This window comes from Scleropages formosus, chromosome 16, assembly GCF_900964775.1.
Source record: "Scleropages formosus chromosome 16, fSclFor1.1, whole genome shotgun sequence".
Taxonomy (NCBI): Eukaryota; Metazoa; Chordata; class Actinopteri; order Osteoglossiformes; family Osteoglossidae; genus Scleropages; species Scleropages formosus.
In genome coordinates this window covers 5,739,580-5,762,903 of record NC_041821.1, presented here as the reverse complement: position 1 = coordinate 5,762,903, position 23,324 = coordinate 5,739,580, and the positions used below count along the sequence as shown (strand labels likewise).

General features: G+C 46.9%; 1 protein-coding gene across 4 annotated transcripts in view; it reads left to right on the top strand.

Moving 5' to 3' along the window:
- Positions 1–23,324, top strand: part of bnc2 (basonuclin zinc finger protein 2) — a 142,116-nt gene that overhangs the window by 3,879 nt on the left and 114,913 nt on the right. The window lies entirely within an intron of this gene.

Below are 23,324 nucleotides of genomic sequence, written 5' to 3'. Positions count from 1 at the left end.
AAACGATGCTGAAACCACTAATGCCGAAAGTTTCCTGCTCAAGGCTAAAGCCCTTTTCTTCTTTTAAGATAAAAAGCAAGGTTGCGAAATCTTTACACATTTTTTTTCCCTTCACCAAATTGCACACGGGCGTGTTCCCAGGCCTCAAGTTATTTGTGCCCGGCATTAAACACGGTGAATTTAAGTATATTAAATATCTGTTAAAATTATGGGGCCATTACGAGATTTGCTTGTGAGACTGCATTTCATTTATTTATTTAATTAATTTATTTATTTATTTCCGGGACGGATGAGGCAGGCTGAAGCAAAGTATAATTTAGTCTCGACGGAGCTTCATATTAAATGATGTGAGAAATGTAAATGAAGGAAGAGGAAGGGGGCGGACCTGTGTCTCCCATTACAGTCACTTCTTTAAGTTATTTGTACACCCCTCCTTCTGCGTCCATGTCCTCAAAAGTCCAACGGTGTGCTCTGACGGCGGCCCTGCGGTGTCGTCGCAGGTTTAAACAGATCTCTGCTTTAAGTGCCCTCTTTGCTTTTGTTTTTCAAAGAAACATTAGCAGCTTTCCACAGCCTTCTTAGGCAAGGCCTTCACGTAACTCTCAAATTAATTATTTCAGCCGAAATCGATCATTTTATACAGTTGTAAAACCAAATGCTGATAAATGCTTCTCTGTCCAGAGTGTGGATTTTTTCCTTTTCGTTTTTGCTTTTGTGTTCAGTGTGAAATGCCTTTTCACTGAATTGGTCACAGTCGCTGTAGAAAAATAAACACTTCATTGTGTCGCACAGTGGCTTGAAGCTGATCAGTAGGGAAAACTTAGTTCAGCTGCAATCTATACTTTGTCAAAGGGCACACAAGTAATTTGTAGTGTCAGAACGGTGGGAAAGGCCCAGAACAGATGTGCAGAATACGAGTCTTGCCATAATGAATTATTCAGTGGGGAAGTGCAGGGTTGTGTGGTATAATCTGTATTTTGTAACTTGTCTGCTTGGTCATTCCAAAATACGTTTTCCGAAACAGCCCTGCGTGGAATGTGCTGAAAATCCAGGGAAGTGATATGAAACGGAGCCGTTTGCATCCAGAGCTTTCTACGAGTCGCTGCTTCGGGCATTTCTCATGTAGGTGACCACATATGTGTAAAATAGTGCCCTGAGCTGAACTGGCTGGAAGTACAGTAGCCGTGTCGCAAAACTTTCAGTGAATTTTCCTGGTGCAATAAAGGGCACTCAGTGATTTTTTTTGGCTACAGCTTGGTATTTAATTTCTTGACTTTTTGAAAAAAAAACTGTTTTCAAGCGCTTGCGGAATGGTGAGAGCGCTCCATGCATGTGCACTGTTTCAGTTAAATTCCTGTAACCTCGTTAGATTTGTTTTAAAATGTTATAAAACAAATCATTATGGCCGCTAAACTTTAACCACTTAACTGCAGTCAGCTGTGAGTTTTTATTATATGTCAGCACACTGGGACTGTCTGGACTAAAGAGAAGACACTTAACAATATTACACTGTTGTAATAAATCATCTGGCCAGTGTTAGCAGCAGCAGCTAAGCTCAGAACAGCCCTCCGAAGATGGACTCTCACGTGCATCTATCGCTGGTGGTCTACGGGGGGCTGTCAGCAGGGTGGAAGGGTATATCATACGTGTCTTTGACCAGTTTTACATGATTTCCTTTAAGATTTCCTTGTGCACAGTATTTTCTAATACTACACGTAAGTATAATTTCTGTTTTTTGTTATTACTTTCTGTTTTTATATATTTAAATAGCCTGTAAAACTCTCGTAAGAATGGCAGCAGAATGCAGATGGGTTGCAGGGGGAGACCATTCCTCTTCCTTTGTCCATTGGCCCTATACAAAAATGATACAGGTAAAAAGATGTGGTTTAATGCTGATTAGAAATCGGGGTCTGTGAATTTGCCAATTTTTAATTGCAAGAATAATGTTTTGCTTTATTTAGTGTTCAGTGAATTCTTCAGAAAAGAGTAAAAATGGCATTTTTAAGCTATTTAATATTCAGAGCAGGTCTGTCCAGGAGTGGTTACTGTGTGGATGTTTTAGTTTAAACAGGTTTAACCACAATGCAGTTAGGACGTTGTTTTATGGGTTCGTCGGAATTGTTTTACTTTGGAAAGGATAAATTATTTGAAGTAGGTATGAAAGTTATCGAAAAACAAAATCCTGACATACATGCAGTCAGTAAACTCAGACTGGGTGCATTTCAGATCCATTTAAAACTTTTTTCCTGGTCCAATTTAATAACGTGTGTACTTTAATGGTGCTTTTCACTACTGTTCCCTCAGGACACGTGAGGAGTCCGATTCTGTTTGTTTCCGTTAGCCGTATGAGTGGTTACCACTGCCCCTGTGCTCTTCTCCAAGGCTTTAAGGGCACAGAGTCTGGCGGTTGGGGGCTGGACAGCTCTGGCAGGTGGGGTGGTGGTGGTCGGGTGGAGAGGGGAGCTCTGCGGCGTCTCAGTGGCCTTAACGGCTAGAGCTCGGAGCCCTCCTTCATGTGACGGGGCATTCCAGCGAGGCAAGCGCAGAAAAACGCGCAAGACAGAACTTGCACCCCCCGCCCCCTTCCCCTCAATCTCCACCTTCTTTATGATGACCTTAACATTTATCAGGGAGCACCGTGCTCAGATTCTTTTTCCAGTCAAAGTGTAGCGTGTGTGAGTTTGTGAGAAGCCAGAGGCACGCAGAGCACATGCAAACTCACACGTGCATGCTGATACATGCAAATACAGACGCGATGTATGTTTTTGGAGCATGCTCTTGGGAATGCTGTGACACTGTGACATGCTTTCCTTACTGTGTTCTAAGCCAAGGAGTCTGGCCCCCGGGGCCTGTGGATTACCATGGCTCCCTCCCTTCCCAGCCCTTTGCCTTTATTGTACCTCCTGTCAGCTCTTCCTATTCATTTAACCTTTCATTAGCGCCTTCACAGCCTCCTGGCTGCACGGGGTGACAGTGCTAGCCTACTCTCTCGCTTATTAGATTCCTCACCCTCCACCAGGCAACGGGACAGGAGAGACCCGGAGCGCAGTCGTTGCCCTGGTGTACTCGCCGGGGCGCAGCCCTGGCCTGCCGGGGTTGTCCGGGACACATGTCAAAGTGCGCCAATTGCGGCCCAGCCTCTGTGCTCGAAGGGCTTTGCTGAGAACACGGAGTGTCAGCGCAGGAATTCAGGGGAGGAGATGTGTGTGTGTGTGTCTGTGTATGTAATGGACAACGCTACGGTGCTTATGGACTAAAGTTCGACCCGCTCTATCACCCTTGCCGTGCCACATGGAAACGAGTTCATTTGTTTTTCTGTGCGACTGATTAGTAAGGTCTGTTTGTGCAAATACACTCTAACTTTGGCACTGCTGCACAACCCGAGTGGATGGCCTCAGTTGGGTATTAGTGTAAACAGAAGCTGCAGCTGTCCGGCGAAGCCACACAGACATCGGCAACATTCTGCAATTTCACACTTTTAATGATACATTAAGAAAACAAATGCATTTTATTTAATCTGTCATTTCTGTCTTGCTTTTATTTTCTCTAGTAAGGGAGTAAGAAGTAAGGGAGCTGTGTTGTAAGCCATGCAATGCTCTCATCTCCTACGTTGCCAAGTCTTAGCCCATAAGGGAATATTATCTGGATTTATCTCTATTTCTCAAAGTAGAACATTTCTTCTGTAATTACTTATTACTAATAGCTAATTAATTCAATTACTGAAACATGATTCATATCCTGAATTTTTAAAAGCTGTGCTGCCTTGTATGGGTGGTCCGAAAAGGTCGAACAGACAGACCTCTGTGTGATACTGGATAGGTTAATTGGAGCTGGAAACCTACATGGCATAACAAGTGGTTTTCAAAACAACTTAACAGTAATGGCATTACGCTATTAGGCAGACTGATCTCTGTGTTACTCTATTTGCTTTTGAGATTTGACCAGGAGCCAAGGAATTTGGGCACTGAATTTGCTTTTATGGTCATTTGTTGACTCCTGTTGTATATTTTAAATATATTTTAATTTTGTTGGAACACAGAAATCATTGCATTGTACTCTGTCTATTATGCATTAAGCAGAAGGCAGAAATTCAATGAAAAGCATGAAGGAAAAAACAGGACTAATGGTTGGTGGCTCTTGCTTAAAATGATCTCTTTTATTTTTGTTTACCATGGTGCTGCCACTGAGAGAACCTCTTGTGGTCTCCAGTCTATCAGGATATTTTGTGTCTGAGAAGAAATTTGTCACTCAGAGGTGACTAACTGCTAACCTGCCAAATGGGACAGTGGGGACAGTGGCCTTTGAACAAGGACTCAGTGACGTCCACCCATCAGATGTGTCCAGTCCTGTGACCTTCAGACTCTTTCAGACCAAAACTTAACTGGAAAAGGAAGGCGTGATGCTCATATTATCTCTACTGTAGTGAAGTCTTGAAGTTAGCGCATGCTTTTTAAATCTGTTTCCAAAGGAGCAATCTGCTTTACACTTTTTTTTTGATAGACAATTTAGGGATACGGTAAGGAGTTTCTTGATAGATAAGAGACTGGGAATTAATGCTGTCCTTAGGTGTTTATTTTCAGGTACATAAAAGATAAACTGCACATAAACAATGATGTAAATACACTTAACACTGATAAAAACTGTAAAACATCTGCAAGATAATTACAGATGCAGTGTATTGTTTAATGACAGCAATGTAGTCTTGTTTATTTTCAGACTTGTGGTGAGTTTGGTTTTTCTTTATTTTGTCTGTGGACGTGCTGTCAGACCAGCTACCATGATGTAAAAGAAATGGATAAACAAACAAAAAAGTTAAGATCCATATTCTTCACCTGCTGGTTTCTCTCTTTTCCTTGTAATGTTTTTATGCTCCAGCTGGATCTAATCAATAGTGTTTTACTGGGTGTACAGGTTTGGTTCAAAGTGTTGCTGTCCTCAGAGCAATCCCCAGGCAGAAGATCCAAGTTAATAACCCCAATGTGTCTCAAGGCCAGGTCATCAGAGAAGACAAGTTTTTCGTTCATGTGTTCTGGATTTCCCATAACGAAGAACAGAACACATATATAGTCCTGAGTGACCCTCTGGTTTAGTACCCTTTACCATATAGACTGAGATTCCTGTTTTATCTGTGGAGCACAAAACAGCTTTATTGGACCTTTTCTGTGTTTGATGCAGAGCAGGGTAAGCAGAAATGAAATGGTAATAAATCAGTACATGACCTATTTGGTTGTCCGTTTGTTTTCGCTGGGCTCAATGGCCCATGCCACTTTCTGCTTATCTGAGGTCTGGACAATGTAGTGAAAAACGCTGAATCAGTCTGAAGTCTGAGAGCAGTAATATGGAGGAGAGTTACCGAAGATCTGGATGATATGCTGGTGATGCGCTATAGGTTTATGCAATGGTTGCACACAAATGGATGAAAAGGGATACTGTGGTCGAAGTGGGGAAGCAGTTACTTTTGTAGCCAAGGATGACGTCCAGTGAGAGCTTGAACAGCAAAGTTGTACACCAGGATAGTTTCTGATATTAGCTGGAGGTGGACCATCCTAGGAGGTGGCCAGGTTTGCCAGGTTGGTCTGCAGCCACGGTGGTGGTGATGGGGGGCGGGGAAGGGGTGCTGCTCTTAACTTACCTGTCAAGCAGAACAAAAGGGCGGGATGACAGAAGGACTCGAAAGAGGAGCAAGGCGTTTTTTAAACGAGAGTGCTGCTTTGGATGAGGCAGTGATTACAGGCTACTGTCCTGTCTCATAAATACTCATAATTAGATGCTTTCAGCAGCGTAATAATTTGCCATATAACATGATGTAACTTGAGTGGAGAAGTGACTTTCTAGTGTTTTCCTCTGGATGGTTTTATTCAGAGCAGCTGGACTTTTTATAGTGTTATATAATACTTACAATATGTGTCCCATCTGAGATGTTTTAAATATTAGCCTTTGATAGCGTAACTGAGCTCATGTTTCATGATTTTGTTTCCCTCTTTAACATTATTGCATCATAATTTTGAGTTTTCACATGAAAACCTTTTTATTGTTGTGTATAGTTGTGTGGCTCTCGTCCAGATTGCTTTATAAGGGGCAGAGGAAATGGCATGGCACACTAACTCCAAATTTTGTTTTCTGCTTTTCATTCCAGGAATTCCTTGTCTTTTAAGCTATTTAAAATGGCCAAAGATTATTATGATTATTAAAGCTGGGTCTGACCGTATAGAACACCTCTAACAACATAGGATAAGGTCTCAGAATGTAGTGCATGGTGTAAGGCAACTGGCTAAAGACTTAATTGCCTTGGAAAAACACCCTAAATGTCTAAAATGGATTATTCTGCTGTGCTGATGGAACTAACTGCATACGAGTCACTGTCTGGACAGGAAACTAGAGTAGCAAGAGTGAAAACGAGGGACTAGACTGACCCCTTTTTCTAAGGCAAAAGGGCCAGTTATGCAAGACAATATCTCTTTGAGATAAAACAGTGACTTCTTGCAGTTCGGTTTAATGTCCTAAGTGATCATCCTACCTGACACGCATTAATTTGCAGATTTGTGTAACAAGCAAATAGTATAGTAGAAATTCTCCTTGATGTAGGAGCCCACCCTTGGCAGGGCAGTCTGTCACATACCTAAGTTTATCAACCAAGACACATCATCTGAGAACAGCAGAAACAGGATAAAAACAGGACAGTATGGAATGACCGAATGAGCCCTCATTGCCATGGTGATGATGCTTTTAAGCAAGATTTTGACCAAAGACTTTCTGACAGACCAATAAAAAGAAGACGACTGGGGCTCCACATGAGCCCAGAATGATTTTCGGTGTCATGCTGGGTCTTCTTGGGCAGCACATGGATGGCGATACAAATGAAGCAGTTAAGCTCTATTATGAATGCAGAAGGTTTAACACAGTTACAAACCGGCGTTGGCCATGATGCCGAAGTGTTTTGGGTGTTTTGTGATTTAGCAAAGTACAGATTTGTTCCACAAAGTCCTTAGATGTGGCTCATACTAAGCCCAGGGTGAGCCTGACTGGTAAAAATAAGTATTCCACTCTGGTTGGGTATCCAACCTTAATATTTGTAAGGTCACACCGGCCTAAGCTGGAAAATACACACACAGAGGATGAAACCACTTGTCCCAAACAGGGTCACAGCAAACCAGAGCCTAACCCAGCAACACCTGGCCCAAGGCTGGAGGGGGGGACACACCCAGGACAGGACACCAGTCCATCACAAGGCACCCGAAACAGGACTCAATCCCCAGACCCACCAGAGAGCAGGAACTGGCCAAGCTCGCTGCGCCACCGCGTCTCCCCAGCTGGCAAATAGATCCAACAAAAAAGACATTGTTATAGGATGAAAATGCATCTTAAATGTACCATTCCCAAATTTTACCATGCCAGAATCAGGCAGTCCAAGATATTGGGAGTTACACCGTAGTAGGAAACCTCCTAGGCCTTTGGGATCTACCTTTAGGGCTCAGACTTACAGTTGGTGCTTTTCTGTTTTTCACTGACAGCACTGCATCAACAGGCCTTAAGCTCATGAAAATGAGCAGATTAAGTAAGGCACCATGTTTAAACTTTTTCAAAGAGCAGCTGTAGTGTAGAATTGTAGTAATTTTAGTGTTGCTTTATTCTTATGTGCTCCCTTTGAATATAAGCGTTAGTAAGAAAAAAATACCAACGTGTTTTTAGTTGCCAAGAGGATTGTTTTTGTTGTCTTTTGATGTGCTGACTTATTGAAATCATAAGACAGCTCCATGTAATATTGTTGAAATCATGACCCTGTAAATGTTCAAGCTTTTTTCATCAACAGTTTTGCGCAGAAATGTCAGCGGTTCAGTGAGGCTGAGATCTGCAATTTTGTGGTTGTGATTTGATGTAGATGGTTAAAGAGATTTACTATCGTATGTCTACAGGAACAGTAGCTGATCTCTGATTGGTTCTTTCACATAGAACATTCTCCTTTGTACAGTAATGCTCCATTATCTTTCCTTTCACCCTCTTGATTCCCCTTCCGTTTGGTAAAACAATGGAAGGAATCATCATTATTGTGCAGGTATCTAGGTGGCCATCTCTGTAGAAAGTCAGCATATTAACTGCAATCTTCTTAAAACACTTAAAAAATCAAATCAACTAAAAGGAGTAAGTCTTACATCAGAGGAAGAGAGAAGGGACATGTTTTCTATGTACAGTTTATTGCTTTTTTAGGTAAACTTTCTTCCAAAGTGCAAGCAGCCAATAACACAAAAATATCTGTTCTTTCAGAAGTGCTTATTTTAAAGTTTTAAATTTGACTCGTTGATAGAGTCGGAGTGAACTTTACAAATACATGCTGGGACTGAGGAATGAGAAACAGAAGAAAATTCAGTAAAAGTTGGACACCTTCTGGAAGATCATTTACGAGGAATGGGGACCACTCACTGTGCTGAAACAGTTAAGTTGCTTGGCAACCTGTCAGTTACCATCCTTGTTTCTCTTTGAGTTGAGTGCAAACATTCCTTCCAGAGTGTTGGTGCACTTTGGCAGAGTGAGTCTTACATTGACGCCGAACATCATTGTTCAAAAGGGCCGAATTGAGTTTGTTGCTCAACATTTCAGGTTTGGTGCTCAGAGCTGTTGCCCTTTCTGACAAACAACATAAAATTAACTCTCTATAGATGCCATTTCTTCTCATCTTACAGCACACAGTGACCCCAGTCAAAGTGCCGATCAGAAGGCTAACATGACAAAGAAGAAATCAATGTCAGGAAGGCTTAATTTGATTTTAAAATCATGACAGGTTCTTTGAAAAACATTGATGGGTCCGTGTGGTGTTATGTGTAGAGAAAAATCAATATTTCAATGCTGTAGAATGTGTTACAGATATTCCCCACAAATTTCACAGGCATGGAACCTAAGCAATCATTGAGTCAGGAAGTTCTAGTCGTTCTTTCATTGGACAAAACACAGCGAGAGTCTGATATGTGTTGTCTGTGGAAGTCTTAACATGAACGAGTCTTTCGCTCTACAGAAATATGAAGGCAATACCTGTCAATGTAATCCTGACAAGCGAAAGAATGGATCAAATTAGAGAAGTTTTGCCTCCTCCAACATTGTGTGAACCAAAGGATTTCTTCACGTTGACCAGAGCCTGCAGGTAGTTAGGGGAATTGTACGGCTGCAGTAAAAATACATATTCAGAACTGTGTGATATAATCTTTGCTTGCTCTGTTTTATACCCTAATCCTTAAATGAATAAGCAAAGATATAATTTCTGCAATTATCTCCAATTACACTTTATGAGCCAGATAACGACCCCTTCTACAAGTGTGGGGTTGGCTATGACTTTGACATGTGCATGTTAACTCCTGTGTCTACAGGTAGAGAAGAAGGATGTTCTACTGTATTTGTCCACACTACAGCCTGTCTTTAAACCTTTTATAAATGTCCAGTTTGGAATTTTATTTGTGGTTTGTGGTCAGCTGTTGTGTCATTGCTTAATGCTTCCGAAAATGTACCAAGTTCTCGCCTTGGTCCGATTTTGCAGTGCCACTTTCCGGAATAACACTACACACTGTAAACAATGTTTTTCTTGTTGCAGTTGTGGTTTGTTTTGTTCTGTTTGACAGAGTGGTATTCCCATAGGCTTGTAAAAAAGTGGTGCAAATAACCGCAGCATGTAATATTATTATCAAGAAGGTGAGGGTAGTTCAGCCACTCAGTGGAGTTGGACTACAACCCAGCATTCCTTTGAAAGAAGCAGTAGAGATGATTCCTGCTGGACCCAGTGCTATTCAGAAGAGGGAATTAATGTAATGAGTTAGTTTTAAGCCACAACGCAATAAGAATTCATTAGCTGAAATACATGATGTTCAGAAGAGCTTAAAACCCTCACAGACATGTCAGCAGTTGACACACTTTGAGGCGTATCGGTAGGTTCTCCATACATCACGCAACGTGATGACTTCTCAGTGCATCGCGCTCATCCCTTGGCCTGTGTCACACTCCCTATCAGTTGACACATTTGTATTTCTCGCTGCTTCCAGAGTTGCTGCTTTCAGAGAGCCTGTTTGAATTTGTCATCTGTAAAGGTACAAGGATACCTGCGTGAAGTGTCGAATCGGCAGCAGCAGAGCTGTAATCTGCGTCTTCATGCAGTTGGCTCAGGCGTCAGGCAGATACACCGCACAGCTGTGATCTTCTGTTTTTTTTTTTTCTGGCGGGGGTGAATTTCTCTGCACTGTGCTGTTCTGTGTTTAATAGCCTCGGCGAGCCATTACACACGGCCGGTCTCAGTGGATCATCCCTAGGGGGCGGTGGGGGTGGTGGCGGGAGACACAGGGAAATATCACATGAAGCGGCTTCACACACTCAAGTGTAGTGCCCTGTGGCTTCAGCGGCTACGAAAACACGGGTCCAGTTAAAATAATACTGCAGAGCTGGGGTTTCATAAGGGAAGGGATTGTGCTCATGGTCTCACATGAGGCGGGGGGGCTGTGCGTGTGTGTGTGTAGCGAGCTTGTGGAGAGGCTGGGGGTTGGGGATAGGGAGCTCTCTCGTGCTCCCTCTCCCTGTCTTCCCTTCCTGCAGTTCATGTTTCAGTTTGCTCTCAGGAGCTCACAGGTCAGTGCCAGACGGAAACTGGCTGCTGGCTGCGGGAGGCCCCCGAGAAGCCCCTTGGAGGCCCTGGGAGGCCCCTGGGAGGCCCCTGGGAGGCCACGCGGAGGCTCAATGGGTGGGAGGGAACAGTTGGGCCCAGTGCTCCAGCACCAGGCCTCACAGCGACTCCTCTTGTCTCCGGCATTTTGGCTCGTATCCCTCCACACCCCTCTGTCGCTGCCTTTCTCCCTCTCCCCAGCCCCCTGAGTCGGCCGTGAGGCCATCCACTCATACGTTGTCCATCAGATGTGTTTACTTTTTCCGTGACAGCGGACACATCTGGAGCGCATATTCAGGTTATTCCAGTGCCACCAGACACATTCCACCAGATCATTTCAGCGGTTGTTATGGCGATCCTCTCCCCTCCAGTGATTTTCAAGTTGCATGACAGAAATTGCTGGAGCTAAGCGGGAGTGCAGGGGAGGAGGGTAGGCGGGGGTATGGGGGGTTCGGGTGCAGAGGAGGAGGAGAAGGAGGGGGGTGGCGTGGGGGGGACAAAAGTCAACGGGATTAAAAAGGGGCTTCTTTGAGAGAGCAAACTAATTACGGAGCCAGTCGGCTCCCTGGGCATCAGGCCGGTGGTTTAATGAATCAAGGCGGTGACACCCTTTGCCTTGGCGTGCACATCGGCGTGGTTCGGGCCGTTCCTACCCCACCGCTTCCCTCTGCCTGTCGGTATCTCAATGCGGTGGCGTCCCTCCGCACACAAATTCTCTTTCCACCTCGTACCCTTCAGTCTGAAGATATGAATTTTTTCATACGTGTTTCTAAGCAGATGTTGTCCATTCACCGCATACCTACGGCTGGCGGGAGTTCACAGCGAGCCTGACGATTTGCAGATAGGCCATTTGTTGTTTGAAACGGAAATAGGTGTAAACTATTTTATCCCGCTCTACCTTTGACGATAATGGGAACATGGGTCATTTAAAGGTATTTAAAAACATATGCTTTTGAAAAATGTGATTTCGCTCCACAAATTGCCCTGGCAGACAATGATTTTTTTTAAAAAAAAACAATAGGGTCAATTTTCATATAAAGTATAGAATTTCTTATCTAGAGGAGCTTAAAGAACTTGAAAAGATAACGTCTTAACAGTGCAATAAATGGAATGGAGACAAGTTTGAGTGGCGAGGGTTTGGCACTTAATTGTATCTCATGTATATGGCAGTAATACAAACACTGCCCCGGAGTCTGGATAGTAGCTGGAATTTACCCTTCTGAACGTTAAATAAGTCAGGGGGAAATCCTCCTCACTGCTCTCTCAAAGCTGTGAGACAGGTGTACAGGGATCCCCTTGTTTGACATCGTGTCCTGGATTCTGCCGAGAGAGGACACAGCATGTCCCAGAGATGTCATTCGTCTCCTTGCCTGGCCAATTCGCACTTGTGCACTGCCCTGATTATGCGTCTCGGCCTACCACCCATCATGCTACAGGGACCTGCTGAGCAAGAGTGCGGGCTCCCGTCGGCCTCCCACACACACACGCGCACACACACACGAACACACACGCGCACAACCTCAAAGCCCTTGTTTGACTGGCTCAGAAAGAGCACTCAGACTAACAGAGAAGTGTGTGTGTGTGCGTGTGTGTGTGTGTGTGTGTGTGTGTGTGTGTGTTCGCTAGAGCTGGCACCGCGATGGGCTCTGCCCCGACGCACAGGAGGAAAAACCACAGGACCAGGGCTGCAGTATGTAGCCATCCTCGGCCAAGCCCTCTGCTGGCTGTCTCCTCAGCTGCCCACTACTCTGCCTCCCTGCCAACTCGCCCTGACTGCATATACATGATGATTGGGGTCTGGTTTGGGGGTCCCGGGTTCTTTGGGTTCCTGCTTTTCTCTCCTGTTCTTGCTTTGCCTCCCTGCACCGTTTGCCCAGCTCCATCGGGGCTGCGTGAAGGGCGATAACAGCATGTGCCTGACATACAGTATCCAGAGCACCTTGGTCATATGTTTATTAATTCTCAAATTGCCCAGACACAATATTTAAAAAGGCTGCGTTCCCCAAACTTTCTTTGACCATAATGCATTATTTATGCCTGAGGTGGCCTGGACAGGGGTCACGTCTCCCATGTTCTGGATCGCTCCCCCTCTTTGTTTTAGCGGAACTCCGGTCTCTTCCCTGACTCCATTGATTGTGGTTCTGATTAAATTCCTTTTCTGACCTGTACCTTACCCTTTCTTTGAGTCTCAGTTTTTTGAGTCTCAGTTTCTTTGAGTCTTTATTCCAGAAACTCTCTTTATTCCTTATGAGACGCAAACTGTAAGTGGTAACAACTGTGAAAACCTGCATTAACAGGAATTTGAAAATGCTGCTTTGCTTTCTAAAGAAACACACATTTTGCCGATCGGCTCACGGAGACACGTCTGCCGTAACAGCGGGAAATACGACTCCTCTTATTCCTGTTGTGTGCGTGTGTGTGTATGCGTGTGTTGCGCGTACATGGTGTTTGCTCAAGAGGAACGGCATCTGCCATTTAAAACTTTGGGTTAGACGTGAAGCCGTATTGACATAGTGTCCTCTTTCTGAACGTTTCCCCTCCGTCGCTATTGGAAGTGACCACAGGACCACCTGAATATCCCCCCACACTCCCCTGGTGGGAGACCCTTCCAGCTTTCTGCTGTCTCCTTTCAATAATAAATAATAAGAAAAAAAATCGCCTGCTTCTTCCAGAACATTCTCATTCCCTCCCAGCCCTCCTTCGAGCTGCTCGGAAAGCTCTCGGCAGCTGCGTGGCGTGTCCTGTCCAAACACAGATAAATGCCACATTTGGGGCGTCACACTAGTTCACCCCGTTCTCTCTGTGGCTTGGAGGATTGTTAGGGACATTTTGAAGCGGTCACAGTTATGGTGAGGAGGCATAACGATGTTACAACACCTCCTTTATAATGCGGCGTTACCCGAGATACAAAGCAGTAAACAGGAAAAGACGCTTCATTTACGACTCCTTAAAAGGAGTTGCACTGTATACCCCTGGAAACCGGTGCTCAAGTGTGTCGCTCCATCCTTCTTCGTTCCATCCTTCATTCCGTCCGTCGCTCCGCCATCTGCCTCATTGCTTTTACGGGATTAGGACGTGATAAAACATGACACATTTTTCAGTTTTGTCATGAGGGCGAGACAAACTAATGACGCTCTGGCCTGACTCAGTGCTCCCATGAAATCGTCTGATCAGCGCTCATGGAATTGCTACCTCGTCTGTACGTTTTTGGTTATTTCTGTTTAGAATCACTCCACCTTTGGGACCTGGCTTTTAGGAAGAACTCTTAAAGAGCAGAAATATGGCAGAATGGGTGTGCTTGGGGAAGGGGGCGCGGTGGCGCAGTGGGTTGGACCGCAGTCCTGCTCTCCGGTGGGTCTGGGGTTCGAGTCCCGCTTGGGGTGCCTTGCGACGGACTGGCGTCCCGTCCTGGGTGTGTCCCCTCCCCCCTCCGGCCTTACGCCCTGTGTTGCCGGGTAGGCTCCGGTTCCCCGTGACCCCGTAAGGGACTAGCGGTTCTGAAAATGTGTGTGTGTGTGGGTGTGCTTGGGGACGAGCTCTGGCTTTGTGCCCCGTTACCGGATAGGGTCGCTTTACACCCCCTAAACGCCGACTCCAACCTGGGGAAAAAAGGGAGTCGGCCGCCACGTAGAGATCCACGTCGGGTGCCTCACGGTCTTTGTAGAGCTCGACCGTCCCTCGAGGGGACTCCCCACGGTTGGAGATGAAACAGTGTTTTTCCTTTCCTTCTCTCTTCAGAAGTGAAGTGGCAGTAACGATAAGTTCTCAGGAATCCCTAGAAGGGCAGCGGGAGCAGCAGCTCACGGCATTTGGCAGCCGCGGCGCGACTTGTCAGGCTTGCCTCCCTCAGCACTTTCGCTTTTTCTTTTTACATGTCTTCAGGCTCTTGTCGACATTCTTCTTGCTGGGATACCCCCAGCCTGTCCCTAGGGTTCAAAGGTGTCCCGGGGGGGTGGGGTGGGCAGGAGGGTGTCTCAGGTCACTTTATTGGAGCACATTTTTAATTTTGCCAGCACAACGCCATCCCCAACCCCCCTCCACTCGCTGCCCATTATTAATCATGCGGCTGCCTGTCAAAGAGAACAGGGACACCCCGGAGGGATTCTTCACCGTGCACATGTCAACTTTAACAGCCTGACACCTGTTGTTTCGCTGTGTCCTTCTGGTGGAACCTTACTTTGAAAGTAATAGTGTTTGAACCTCACGTCTTCGAGGATTTTAAGTTTTATCATTGAGACTGTGAGCGTTCCCTAATAGGTGCTTGCAATTAACACAGCAATAATTGGGGCTGTTATGGACTTTTCCTCTGAAAATAATCTGCGGAGCTGCATTTACTATGGTGTAATCTTTTCTTCATGTAAGGAACATCGGCTCTTTGCATTTAAGAAAAACCAGCAGAAAGTATCTTAATTAAATGAGTTGAATCTCAGTTGACTTATGAACCTTGATGTCTGCGTCTCTTATGAGTTACCTTAACAGAGGAGCTGTTGGCTTTTTTCATAAACAGGTAAATATTTATGTACGATGATTTTCCTTCACACGCTCACGCACTCACACACTCTTGACTGTGACATTTCTGCCATCATTCCTGGCAGAAATGTCACAAAAGTCTAGACAGAACTTCAAAAAAAAAAAAACAGCTGGGGATTTCTGCTCCCGTGTTCAACGTGAAGCATGTGTTTTATGGGGGAACTGTTGACTGGTGCCGATAAACAGTTTCATTTCGTGGGATCGCACGCCGGCGGCTCTGCTGGGACTCATTCCCGTCACACTTCAGCGTGGAGAAGCCGCCCCACCTTTGCAGTATTGCTGATGCCTTGGAAAGTCCCCCTCACAGCGGATGTGAGGAACGTGGGCTCCGTCCGGGCAGGCTGTGTCACACACTTTGCTCTGGAACCACGTTTCCCGGGACGCCTTGACCCCCAGGAGCTCATTGTGATGAAGTGCCGTAGAAGGGAAAGATAGGGTGGGAGGCTTCGCCCTTTAGCCGTTTCTCGTGGGATACGTGGCCCCCACGAGTGGGCTGAAGAAGCAGGACGCAGCTGTGAGGGATTAGTGCCCGGGGTTCTGGAATGTACCCTGCTCCTTCGGGGTGGCCAGGGGCCATCTCGTGGGGCTACCTTACTGTCTGCCTGGGAGGGCTCGGCGGTGCCCGGGAGGCCCACTCTGCTTTTTTACCATGTCCATATGGGAGGGAGTCGTCGACCATGCGAGTGAATTTTCGTACAGTACCCAAATGTGCTATGTGTCCAACGGTTGTGTCTGAGACAAAGAAAAAGTTATGTATTCATGTAATTTACACTTTTCTCAAAGGCAGCTTACAGTTATCTTCCCGTTTATACAGCCTTATAATTTCTACGACCCAGGGTACTGCAGCGGGGTGGGGATTGTAACATTGACAGTTATTCACGCTCTCATTTTAAGTGACTTAAGTGAATTATTTACCCATTTATACAGCTGGACGATTCTGATTAAGTACCTTGCTCAAGGGTACCGCAGCTAGAGGTGGGATGCAAACCCACTTTTTGGACCCCAGATGTTGAAAGGCAACGGCTCGAACGACTATGCTACCTGGGCCCATGGAGTCCAAGGTGGTGGCTTCACCCACTACGCCGCCTTTCTGTGTAATTTGCATAGTATTACACACACACACACACACATTTTCAGAACCGCTTGTCCCTTACGGGGTCACGGGGAACCGGAGCCTACCCGGCAACACAGGGCGTAAGGCCAGAGGGGGAAGGGGACACACCCAGGACGGGACGCCAGTCCGTCGCAAGGCACCCCAAGCGGGACTCGAACCCCAGACCCACCGGAGAGCAGGACTGCGGTCCAACCCACTGCGCCACCGCACCCCCATAGTATTACAGTATGTAGAAAATTTCATTACATAGAACTGTTGAAAAAAAAGTTGCCATGCAAATAAAATAGTTTTAAATACACAAATACATTATATATGCATAAAACTGAACAAGTTTTAGACGTTGGTGTGTGAAATATCCAGCGCAGCCTTGCGATCCGTCACATCTCCACCCTTCAGCATGGCGTTACTCTCGGTACGAACGCTTCGCTGTTTTCTTGTTTTTGTTTTCACCTCCTGTCATCGCTCAATCTCCGAGCTCTCCAGCAGACTGCGGCGGCACTTGAGTCGAAAGAGCAACCCGGTGATTTGCTGCGACGTGCTCCACGGCCGCTGTTTTGACTGCTCGTCGGGTAATGATGATGCGCTCAAGGAGGTGGCCCCGGCCCGACGGCGTGCCTGTCTGATCCAACTAAAACCACTTTGTCAGCTACTTGGGATTGCTCCCCAATTATCCGCTTTTGCCCGCGCTTCTCGCTGTTCCTTCCGCCCACTTGAATTGCGATCCTTTTAAAGAGCACATTTAGCCGCCGAAGCTGTTATTATGCTTTTAGCTTTTTTTGTTTTCCTTTTATTTGTTTACTGGTGTCACAGAAATTGAAGATGTAAATGCACCCGAGAGCAAAATGGAATCTTACTTTCAGGCGTGTGTTTCTGACATTAATCAACTTATTAATGACAATTGGCACAGGAGTCTAATTTAGGTACTGAAAGCGAGAGCCAAGTGATTTCGAAACCCTTCTTTGCGTCCCACGTCCGCTCGCATCGTCCCAGTCAGTGAGCAGCTTGGAGGGAATTTAGCCCTTTTGGACGCGTGAGCAATCCCTTCCTGTCCCCTCCCCCGACGCATCCAGGGGGCAGGTTGGGGCACCGGGAGGGTGCGGGGCGCCCCGCGAAAGTGGCAGGTCTTAGCACGCTGCCCCTCCTCTGCCTCCCCCCGTTCCAAAGTGTCTCCGGATCGTACCTGCGTCCGACTCACACGCCCGGGAAAGCGCGTGCGGTTATCGCCGTTTGCAGCTGGAACGCCTTCAGACGCAGGTGATCTCATTACCCGTGAGCGGCTGGGTCGCGGTGCCTTCAATCTTTTTAATTGCGCGCAGACATCTGCTTTTCGTTCGGGCCGCTTCGCCGGCATGAGTCACGACCGCAGCGCTGCCAGAGCTTTGTACCTTCCGCCTTACGCTGACCGATCGAATGGCCCTACATGTAGCACGCAAGTAAATAAATACGACCGGGCCGTAACAAGGCGTTCACCGACACCTGCGTGATTTGAGAATTTGTCGTGCCAGCGCAATGAATAATACTGACTGCAATAAAAAAACAGCGTAGCAATAATAATAGAAATATTAAATGTAGTAAAGGGGATGTGTGATTCGAACTCGGGGTACTTTGATACAGTGTCAAGATGCCAAAGGCACCTGGGAAGTCTGAAATGAGGAGAGACTTGTCAAGAGGCCCGTGTGGTGCTTTCTCCCAGTTTTCTTCCAAGTGTTACCTCAGTTCTGATCGATGCACAATGAATTTTTCTTATGTTAGATGATGTTTTTATCGTGATGGTTCACGAACTTCCAACTGTACTCAGTTGTGCTCCGCTCACGTTCTCTCCTGTACTTTTCTGCAGCGATAGTGCTGTGTGCTGTCCTGTGTGTCTTCTAGTAGGAGAAAGGTGTTCAGAAGGGCAGGGAACAGGCTGTGGATGTCTCGGGGGTTTTGGGCAGGGCTGAAAGATGAGAAGAGTGAGATGGGGTAGAAACAGTGGCTGAAGCTGAGAGAGAAGAGCTGGAAGAGAAGGGGTGAAGAGGGCAGGGTGCCTTGTGGACCCTCTTGCCGTGAGCAGGAGCTTCTGCTAAAAACTTGTCATCAGTGCATTCCGCAGCCATGTAGGAAGGGGTACTCCAGGGCTTGCCAAAAAATGCTAGGAATTAGAGACCCCGGTGAGTCGGCCTCCTGGGCACCCGCCTGCCTGCCCACAACCTTTCCCCTCCTGTCTCTGACAACCTGGCGGGGAAACTGGGCTTACTGTCGCCGTGGGAGCAGAAAAACATCTGAGGGATTTCCTGCTATTGAGGAGGCGAGGCGGCGGCCCCTGGCCTTGCCACTGCCGGCTGCCGATGGGTGCTCTCCCCTGGGTAGGGTGGGGGGGAGCACCTTGTACACCACTAATCGGATGAGCCCTGTCCGTACCAATCGGGCCTGATCCCCAATTGGGTGGTACCTGTCTGACCTCTCTGACTTGACACTCTGATTCAGAAATTCCTATTTGATAACTCAGAAATTACCTTCTCATTAGGTAGTATAGGTCTAACCACTCAGATCTTACCCTGTTGTTGACCGATAACTGTTTAAACCAGTCAGATTTGCCCCTGAGATTAGGTGACGCAAGTGAGAACTATCTGACCTGTCTTCCGACTCTATCCATACATGTGATCTAGATATCCAAGTCATTTGGTCTTTTTAATGTCTGGTGTGTCTGTACCATCAGTCTCTAATGTAGTTCTGGGCTATTGCTCTTGTGAATAGCCTCAAGCTTGTTCCCGAGCCTTGCTTTGCTTAACATCGACATGTTTGACCCTTCCGAGTACTCGATCCTGTTGAACGATTGATGTGACGACCTTGGAAGGTTGGATAGGCGTGCCATTTTGCTCCCGTCGTGTCGGCTCTGCTCCGCGTATCGTGCACATGCAAACTTGCCTGACTTCACTGCCTCGGATTCCTGAAGTAGAAGCGCTGCCAAGCCAAGCGCTCGCTTATTAGTGTCTCTGAAGCTGGCGGTGCTTTATCGGACCAGATGATAGTGCACGACTGGTGGGTCTTTGTTTCAAGATAGGAGTGCTGCTACCGCCTGCCTACATGCAGCCAACAGCTTGGCCTCTATGGGAGAATGGTTCTAGTGTACCCTGCTCCTTTTCAAACTTGTCCTATCCCCAAAAATTTGTTCCAGGCCTGGGTTGAAGATCGGAAGCGATCTGGTTTCCACCCGTCGGCCGTAATTTGAGGAGCTCCGTGGCTCGGCCGGTCCGTTCTAATTGACAGCTGCCCGAGGCCGTGGGATGTTTCTGGGTTGGACACGGGGAATCAAGCGGAGAGGACGTGGATTGTTAGAGGTCAGAGCGCTCCAGAAAGGGCTCTCCGTGTCCTGTCGGCAGATGGCGGGTTTCGGCCGACGTCTTAAAAGCCCACTTTGTGTGGTCAGACGCTTTAGAGACCTAATCTCCCCCATCTCCGGGGCCCCGCCCCAGGCCCTGGCGTAACTGCTAGCGAGGGCCCGCCAATTATCTGCAATCAGACTTTAACTGCTGGAGGAAGCTCCGCTAAGTGCCTGGTGATCATGACAGGGTACATCCTGGTATTAACTTTCCCTTTCCTACGGAAAGGACACTGGGTAATGCTAACAGCCACCAACGAGAGGCACACACCGCAAAGCAGCACAGCTAATTCCTGCTTTCCCTAATAACACATTAGGGAGAATGGAGGGGCTTTAGAGCATAGCAGATGACGTCATGGTTGGGGGGTGGAGATCGTGGGGGTGGGAAGTGCAGAGGCTTGGAAATGTCACCCTGATTCCTTGGGACTGATTGCCAAATTGAGCTGGGCTCGTGTTCCAGCAGGTAGAAGGTGATTGCAGTCTTCTGCCCCAGGATCTTCTCCCCTTGCCCCTCCCTTCCCAGCACGTGGAAACGAGCTCTGATCCTCAGCAACGTTTCATCCGGGAAGCCGCAAACTTTGTTGTGGAGATGACTGAGCGGGATTCATGGGGAGCGGCCTCTGTATAACCTGCACCCGCCGCGTACAATTACTTACTCTTTAGACCGAAACAAGGCGAGTGCTGAACTCAATGAGGCAATTCAGTAAATAAAGTAGTTGCCTATCTGTTGTAGAAAATTACATTTTTAATTACAGAGGTGCTTTGCATTTTGTACGTGTGGCATATGGTTCTCTTTGTTTTTTTTCCCGTTTATGTTGAACTGTCCCATGTCTCCCCGGGTAGCTCCAAGCGAAGGAGGCTGAGGTGTGGAGCCTTGTCTTGTCACAACAGGACTGGGAGCAGGGGCTGGATGAGGGGGGAGCTGATGCTGTGACAGGCTGCCTTTCAAACTGCCCCCACACCCCACCCTATCCCTGCAACCACTGCGGAGACTCCAAGTTGGTGCTTGCATAATACTGAGTCAGCAAGGTACACCAGACCCTTTGCCCCCTGGTGGCCCAGAAGCTCCCTTGTCATGGGCCACAGGGTAGCTGGACGCAGAGCACTTTCCTCCTGACTCGCTGTGATCTGTGTCCCAACACCGTCCTTATGATTCTCAGGTCGCTGCTGGTGGCAGGTCACCCCAAATTCCTCCGTTCCTCCATTCACCCACTGACCGAGTGCCCCCGTCCTTCTGCGTGCGCCTCACCTGTGGGCCCTGCCCTCCCCATGGGCCATGGGTGTCCTTAGCGAACATCCAAAACAAGGAAATGAGGTCTGCATCACAGCCCTTTTGTGAACTCATCCTTATAAAAATGAAGAAAAAACTTGGAGGAAAAAAAAAAAGACTGGTGAGGGTTTGAAGGTAGGAGTTTCATCTCTGCCTCCTTCATCCTAATTAAGAGGGTCTTTCAAGGTAGGTGTGCAGGGCATGTTTTCACGTCAGCACACTTTAATGGCGAAGGCAAACGTCTACTTGGAACCTGCCGCCTTCGTTCGCTTTCTTTACCGGCGCAGACACTCCTGGCCTCGGGCGCCAAATTGTCTCTACACGTTCAAAATTGAGTCGAGCCACATCAATAAGAACAGTTTAAAAATGTTTTTTTTTTTCTTTTTTTTGGGTAATATCTGTAGGTGAGGTGTAATCTCTTTCCAGCACCCCCCACCCTCAACCTAACCCCCCTGCCGGCATGCCGCGGTGATGCAGAGGAGCTCATTAAAACGTCTCTTTGGAATTGGCCTGCAGTCCTTATTTAGAAGCCAGTTCTTCATAGTAAGCTTTAAACTTGTGCAATGCTGATATTGTTCTCTTCAGAATTTTAATTCAAACAATTGATTTGGCAGTAGCTGGTAATGGAGCTTCATTCTTGGCTTTATTCATGCATTTCAAGCTAAAATATCACTCCTGCTTTTATTTCCGAATCTTCTGCATGCGGGGAAAAGCGTCACCCCGTTGGCTGCAGAGTAAGTGACGTGTATGTTCTCCAGCGATGTGTTACCCGCCGCGTCCGGACCCTCCTTCCCCTCGCAATTACAATAAAAATATCATCACGTGCGATTTAGAGCGTGATCAATAATAGAGCGTGATAATTAAATTCCGTGATTAATGCTGTATTGAAAAGGCAGTCTGTTTATCAGACTATTAAAAGACGGTTGAGCGAGACGCAGACTCTTAAGTGGCTGTAGAGAGAGCTAATTAACGATAAGCCGGTCACTTTGATATCGCACTTGTAGACGCTCGACTGCTGGGGAGCTGAGCTCTGCTCCACGCAGCCTCTGTCACTTGTACCCTACAGTCTTGGAGGACAAAGCTGTCTGATGTAAAGTGCGTAGTGGTGAAGCGAATGGGATTCGGTCGCTCCGGTCTGGGTAGAAGTGTGTGACAAGCTTTTACGTAATTAGATTCATAATTACACATAATGGCATAACGGCAAACGTTGTGCAGGTGTATAGATATGCCTTTCTGTCCTTTGCTGGTGTCATATTTGGCTTCTGTAGTTGTTAAAGGAGCATGGTACATTCCCTATGGCTCCCGGGATTGCAGCCCTTCCTCGGTAGCCCCACCCTGTCCCCACCCCACTGTTCGCGTGCGGCTTTAGGTGGTGGGGCAATGAGCCCTGCAATGAGATGTAGCGGCACCCTACTCTGCCCCCCCCCCAGCCGCCGGAGGTCCCGTTGGAAGACGCGTCTCTGCGTGGACCCCTTTGCGCCTTTCTGTCACAAGTGAAAGGGAAGATTGGGGGTGACGCCGCTAAATCAGCTGTAAACGGATGGTAATTCCATTGACATCTGGACGGCTGTCACCAGCCGAGCGGGCTGTGGCGGGGACGGCCGTCCGGGGCTCAAGGCAGCTTTCTGCTAAATCACTCTGTGTCCAGTGGGGCTCCGCCGGAGTCTAATTGCCTGTCCTTCCTCTCACTGCCATTTTCTCATTACCACCACCAGCCTTGGCTCATTTTGGGGCGGGGGGGGGGGCTCTATTCTAAGTATTCGTAGGGCACCTTAATTTAACCCATAATTTGCCTCTCATTTAACAGCCGTCATTAGGTGCACTCCACCGTGTGCCTGCGTGTGTGCATGTGTGTGTGCGTGCGAGACACAATGACTATTTTTATTTACGATGGATCTTTCAAAGTAATGTGTTAACTGCTAAAGGAATTTTTTCGTCTGTTTTGTTTTTTGACCTACATTTTCTTTGTTCGTGTTTTCCCCTATTGCTTTAAACTTGGGAAACAGAAGAAAAGAACAAAATGTAACCCAAAGGTTAATAGAATAGGAAATCTATTCTAACATTTATTTTTTGATTTCCTTGAAAGTAGTTTTATGATGCACCGATAAATTGCCCTTATTTTAAATTGTGGCTAGTTTTACAACACACTTCAGATTCAGATGATTATCTGGGAAGAACGCAGGCTGAATTCTAGTGCTCGTCCCACCGCTCATGTGCTGATTCATGAGGATTTAACGCTCACGTGCACTGCACAGAGTGTGGGCCCTTTCCGCTGGAACTGGCTATGAACAAAAGCCCCTCCAGCATGTGTAAATAGCACTGATCCCAAAGCAGTTGTTCATAAATACAGCAGAATGTCGATTATCCAAACTGACTGGGAACAAGGTTGGTTTGCTTAATGAAATATAATCAAGCT